The following is a 6,659-nucleotide window of genomic DNA, read 5'->3' on the forward strand; positions in this document are numbered from 1 at the left end:
GAATTTTTGGTTAGTAATTAAAGGTTAATGACGTACATTGGCCTGATTTTAATTAAATATAATTAAACATATTAAAGTTGAAATGTATAGAGTGTTAAATTATTATTAATAAACCAGTTGTAAAATTTAATGATAAAATATGTTCAAAAGTAAATTTAATAAGTTTAATTTAGTAACTGGATAAGTTACATAAGAATTTACTGGAAATTGAATTTTTTATTTATTTGTTTAATCTCTTACATAAAATTATATGTTGACAATGAATTAAATTGGATACTGTTAATTATGATTTTGTTCTTTACTAAACAAAGAATTTTAGAAAGTGATGCAGTGCCAATTATGTATTTAATCCCCTGTAAATTTATGTTTAAAGAGTTTCATTCTTAACGATATCTTATAAATACCTCGTTCGAATCCCTGTTAGGCATGGAATTTTTCATACGTTACAGAATTCTATTTCCTTATATTCCATGTACAAGCTTCAAAAGCTTCTGTTCTGGTGAATTAATTTAACAAGCCTCTCCCCAAAAACAGTTACTTAAATTTATTTATATTCAGTTTAATTAAATTTATATTGGCCGCACATTACAAACAAAAAGTACTGTATTAAAAATCATACAAATTTCATTGATAATACATTGAATTTTTTCCCTTCACTAGCAAATTAGTACGCAAAATCAGACTGAAATGTTATCCGACCCCGATAAATCATTCTAATCTTGGTAATCTGTTAAACATTAATACTTAATTAATTAATCACATAGTAGTATGTTACAGATTCACCTTCCCAACACGGAACTATTCTGAATAATCAAATGTGTACTTCTTCAGAAAAATCAGATAATCGATTTCTAACCTATTAGAATACCTTATCTTTTCTTAAAGATAAATTCAAGTATAAATACATTTGACCACTCCGAAAAACCAATATTTATACCAATCACAACAATGAATGGAACTGACCGATTAGAATGCATTAAATTACAACTAATTACAAATCCTTGTTTTCTAATCAACCACAAGGGTGAAAAAAATTAGAATATTATGATTGTACCATATTTTGATCTTCATCAAACCTCTACTCCTTTGACCAATGGCAAACTAAGACCTTTTTTGGGAGTTTTTGTGATGTGATGCTCGTAGACTAACTGGAAAAAACAGGGTCATCCCGGGAAGTAATACTCTTCACTACTGGACCAATAGAAGGGTACTAGTAAAGCTAAATGCTCACAGGGGAAAAATAACGTGCTCTTTCACTACGATAATAGGTCTGTCTCTTCCCAAACCTGAATAGATGTCTCGCTGGACGAAAATTCACTTCAAATGATGAGGTCAAAGCTGAGACAACAGCGTATTTTACAGATGTGGACAAATCGCATTATGCTGAGGATATTAAACAGTTGGAAAGTCAGTGGTCTAAATGTATTGAATTTGCAAGATGGCAATGTAAAAAAAAAAACATTTCTGAAAAATCTTTTGTTTTCTTTGTCAGACCGACAACTTTCTGAACGACCCTTGTAAGACTTTTTAAGTTTAAAAAGTTGTGTCGCTTCCAAGACGGGATAATTTCTTTACTGTTGAAATAATAATACTTTTTTGTAAAACTGATCCTTTGCGAGAGACGCTGAAAAAAACCTTTTGCTAAGTAGGAGTAGAGAGTATTACCTGAATTTCAAAGATAAAAGTGTAAGCCGACCGGGGTTCGATATATTCTAAGTTAAAACATCCGAAAAGCGTGGTCAGTATTTTGCGTCTCTGGAACAGCTTTCTTAAAATGTAGCTAAGTGAAAGTAAGGGTGCATTTGTGAGAAATCGTTTGTAATTGTACGAAGCATAAATTTAGCAATTACACAAAAATCTTTAAATACTTTTTATCTATTTCCCTAGGAGAATCATTTATGACAAATTTTTATAAAAAGAAAATCAATGTTAAAGATTTGTTGAAACATCCCCATTAGTTAAGTGTAAAAGAAAAACTGTAAAGAAGGGTAAAGACTGGAACGTGTGGAAGTTGATCAGGATTGTTGATGTGGAATAGGATTACATGGAATTGTCACGTACCAGTCAAATAAATTACGACAAAAAAAGTAAATAATTATTATTTCTTTAATTCATTTCCATACTGATTTCTTTTTAAACTATCTTATCAATTTTTAAGAAGCAGTTATACATTAAGTAGCGGTGTACATATGAATAGCACTTATATTGTGCGTAAGCAGTAGAGTTTTACGTAAAATACTCTTATCAAATGCCTTCTGTATTTCTCTTAACATAGCAATTATTACAGTAATTAAGTAACGCTGTGTGAATTTTCCTCTTAATTTGCATACAATTAATCTAAGTATATGTGAAACAATAGGTAACTCATTTCTCATACTCAATAAAAATAGCTGGAAATTTCTGAATTATTAACAATTTGTATTTAATAAGTGTAAATATAAGTGAAATAATTAATTATAAAAATATCTAAGCAAATAATTATGGAAATTTTTAGTGGTGAACAATAATAATTATTTTTTTAATTTAATCTCACTATTACGTAGAGAGACGTCCTTTCCGTTTGTTCCCGATAACCCCCAAAACTACTGAACCAATCATCACGCAGTTTAACAGAAGCTTTCTTATGTTCCCGGAATGTTTACCACAGTTTAAATCTCATCAATCTCACTATTATATAAATCGTAAATAAAAAAATTATAAATAAATAACCCAAAGCTTCTTTTACTAAATTTAATGTCGTTGTATTCATCGATTGGCAAAATCGATATAGGCAATATATCGATCATATTCTATGTCAATATGACTTCTTCAGACAGTTATTACGTCTTCTTCTTCCTTGATCCCTAGCTGGCCAGTGGAAGGGGCGGCTGGCCGCGTAACCAATACGCTGCTGTGAGTGCCGTAGGATTCCAAACTTTGCTCACAACGCTTTTCCACGCTTTACGGTCTATAGCGATGATCCTGGTCTGGTCGAGGTTAATTCGCTGATTACTTAGTTTATCTGCAACTTGTTTTATCCAAGTTTTCTTTGGCGCAGATCTTTGAATTTTCTACTGAGTAGGACGTCGCCTACTTGGAGTCTGTGCGGCAAGCGATCCGGGTCCATCCGGCACACATGACCAAACCATCTTCGCCTGCGCGTTTATATCTGCTGTTAAACTATTGGTTGTTCCCCGCATCTTGATCTGATGACTTCATTTCGAATATGGTCATAAAGTGAGACCTGTATGATCTGGCATTGGCATCGTATTTGGAAAATCTCTAGCTGATTCAAATCTGTTTGGAGAAGGGACTAAGTTTCTGAGCCATAGAAGAGAAATAAGTTAAATTCTATTAAAGCTAGTTCTAACACTAAATGATAGTTGTTTTTTTGTATATGTATATATGTATATATATATATATTGAAAAAACATTTTTTTGTACATTTTATTTATTTTTTATTTACAATAAATTTTTTAATTTATTCAAAAGGTTATATTAATTAAAAAAAAAAAAAAAACTATGGATGGGTTTGTTTTTCATGCTTCTGTTCTTTTTTTTAATTCACTGTAGTGTTGCTTAGTTAATGTCTTTAACTGTGAGAGGATTCATGGATTAAGTGTCACAGGCTGTTACCTTGTTAAACTTGTTAATTTTTTGGTTCTGGTTGTTCTCTCTCTCTCTTTTACCAATTATTTGTTGTTTAATTCTAAATAATTATAATCAATATGTCATTTGTAGAGCTGAGTATTGTCTACATTTCAGTGGGTTTAGCATATCATACTTTAACTATGTGTTCAGCTTAGTTAAATTATTATTCATAAATTATTCATTCTTATGGTTTTTTGTACATGATGATTAGTGGTGAAAAACAATCACAAAAATAACTGCAGCTGACACCAACATGAAAACACCAGCACCAGTTACTGAAGATGAATGGAAGAGAATCTAAAAGTGCTATAACAGGACTCTTTCAAACGTTTATTTAAAAAATTTTATTCCCTTTGACATAGTTTATATAATTTATTCATAAATATATTTCAGAGAATAACATGTTCACATATAGTCAATCTTTATAATGAGCTGATTCTGTGACTTAATATTGCTGAAAATAGTGTTGTTCAATAAAATCAGTCAACCCTATTGTGAAAAATATAGAAAGCCTTGACAAATACAACAAAATTATTGCATAATATATAAAAAAGTAAATTAAGAAAAAGAAGAAAAATGGCTCGGAATTCCTGCACTGAGTAATAAAAACAATAAAATAAATAATAAATATATTAGTTCTTTATTTCAAATTTTATAATATAGAAAATAATAGATAATTAATTGACATATTCAATAATATACATCAATATACAGATAATTGAGGGGCATCACTAGCCCCCCTCCCTGGCAAGTATGATAACTTGACAGAGAGGAGGCGGTGTTACCTATACAATCTTTTAAATGAGGGTTTTTGACACCTTCCATACCATCAAATTAATTTTATTAAATAAATAAGAATTACGTGTTTATGAATGATTGTATTTAGGAATCCTGAATAAAAATGTAATTTTATGTGTAAAACAGTTTTTCGATAACTTTCTTGTTTTTTATTGGTGTGCATTAAAGTCCCACAGTAACTACTATAAAAATATTCAGACTTTAAAAGTGGTCCAAGATCGGCTGATACTGATCGGTCAAGAACTACTCAACCAATTTACATCAAATTTTAACATGCATATTTATTCATTCAATGAAACTGATGTAGTAGTTTGGAGATTTCTGAGCCTCAAAATTTTATACATAGTTATATAAGTATATAAAACACATCCTGTCAAGTATTTTTCATGATATATTTAATATTTATATTGAACATTGTTCATGCATATGACCACCCTTCAAAACTGAAATTGTCTCCGAATTTATTTTCAAAATTAGTGATCATTCTTTTTTTTACAAAAAAAGATTTTTTAGGATCAAGTATGACTTTATCTACATAGAACTCTATGAGCAATTCCATCTTCAACTCTATGCAAAAAATTGTCAAGCTTAAACTTTCATTTGATCATTTTCCTACTACATGAAGTTTCCTTTATATTTCAATATAAGGCATGTCTTTCTACATACAAAAGATTATGTCGAAGCATAATATTTGCCTATGCCTAAACATTTTTATGTTAAGCTAATGTTTTTGCAAACCATTTATATACTAGATCTCAACAAAAGAGATATGAAGAAAGTGTATCACAACTTATTTTTAAATAGTATTCTAAATAGTGTTTCGTATCTTACTGAATTTATCCTGTAGAAATACTTGTAGATTAAAAATCTATGTGTCATATTAAAAGAGGATCCCTATAGAAAAATGGAATCGGTCAAGTAAACCACATCATTACTTGATTTATTTTCAGTTGAAAACACACATGACTTTGACCATATTTGACCAGTCCGCCAAAAGAGATTAAATCATCTACTAAAAAATATAAGTTTTTTAGTCCAGATATAATTTTTTTGTGGTACTGCATGTTAATATATTCGAGTGAACTTAAGTTTATAAGTTTATTTTTAATGGAATTCGTAATTTTATCAGAATCAAAAGAGCCATACTAAAAGAGATTAAAGCCACATCATACTCCTATCTTAACTCCTTCCCTATATCAAAAGACATCTCTTTCTTTAAAAAAAATCTTGGGATATCCATTTGGTGGCAGCATGTAACATCTTTAAGTGTAAATTAAAAAATTGGCTCTATTTTAATTATCATATATAAAATATATTCTGAAGAATTCTTTGGCAGAGAAAAGATTTTCTTTACAAAAACTTCTACTGCTTCTGTCGTCATACAGCCTCACTTTCTGTACTTGTGAACGATAAGAAACAGCTGATTTGCATACTGTATTAAATATGAATAATTTGATCAAAATCAGTATTATTAAACTTGTCGTTAAGAAGCAGATTGTTAAGTGAACTTATTTCAGATTTAGCCATCATCACAGTTTCACACAAATTACTATTGACAGCCAGTGAAGACATTTGTATGTTCAAATACTTATCAGCACCTACCAATCACTATTTATTGTGATTCGCTGAACTGCCCCCAATTTGAAATACTATGATTTTAAATTTTGATAACTTGTCTTTAATTCCATGGAGTACAATAGACTTCAAAGTTACTAATTATTTTTTGAAATGATAATTTGTTCATTGCTACCAGAACAATATCATTTCTTAAGCCAATATTTCCACATTCACACCTCTATTAGTCAGCATCCTCCAAATAGAACTCATCATCAAAGTAGAGAACAAAAAGCAGCAGGCTCAGTAAATGTCCTTGTTTAATGCATGGTGTGGCTCAAAACTCACAGATACATTTACTATATTCCACACTGTGTCAATACTCTTCTCATTAAGATTTTTCCGGGTATTCACAACTTTTGTCGACCCATCCTAGTTTATATAATGTACAGAAGGAAGGAGGATGTCTGTCAACTTGCCAAACACTGCACATGAGAAATACAAACTTTTTTACCATCTGACAAATCAATTTTATTATCCTAATTAATGTAAAAATGTTATCTATCACAGAATATGACTTGATAAAATCCACCTAAAAGATTCTTCCCTTATGTCTGCCAGTCCACAATGTTATTCTATCTTATAATAATTTGCTAAATACCTTACAGAAAGAATTA

General features: G+C 30.1%; 1 protein-coding gene across 1 annotated transcript in view; it reads left to right on the plus strand.

The window, feature by feature from the left end:
- LOC142321684 (zinc-regulated GTPase metalloprotein activator 1-like) overlaps positions 1-6,659 on the plus strand; it is a 443,413-nt gene that overhangs the window by 149,878 nt on the left and 286,876 nt on the right. The gene's annotated exons all lie outside the window — the stretch shown is intronic.

Source organism: Lycorma delicatula, chromosome 3 (assembly GCF_047948215.1).
Source record: "Lycorma delicatula isolate Av1 chromosome 3, ASM4794821v1, whole genome shotgun sequence".
Taxonomy (NCBI): Eukaryota; Metazoa; Arthropoda; class Insecta; order Hemiptera; family Fulgoridae; genus Lycorma; species Lycorma delicatula.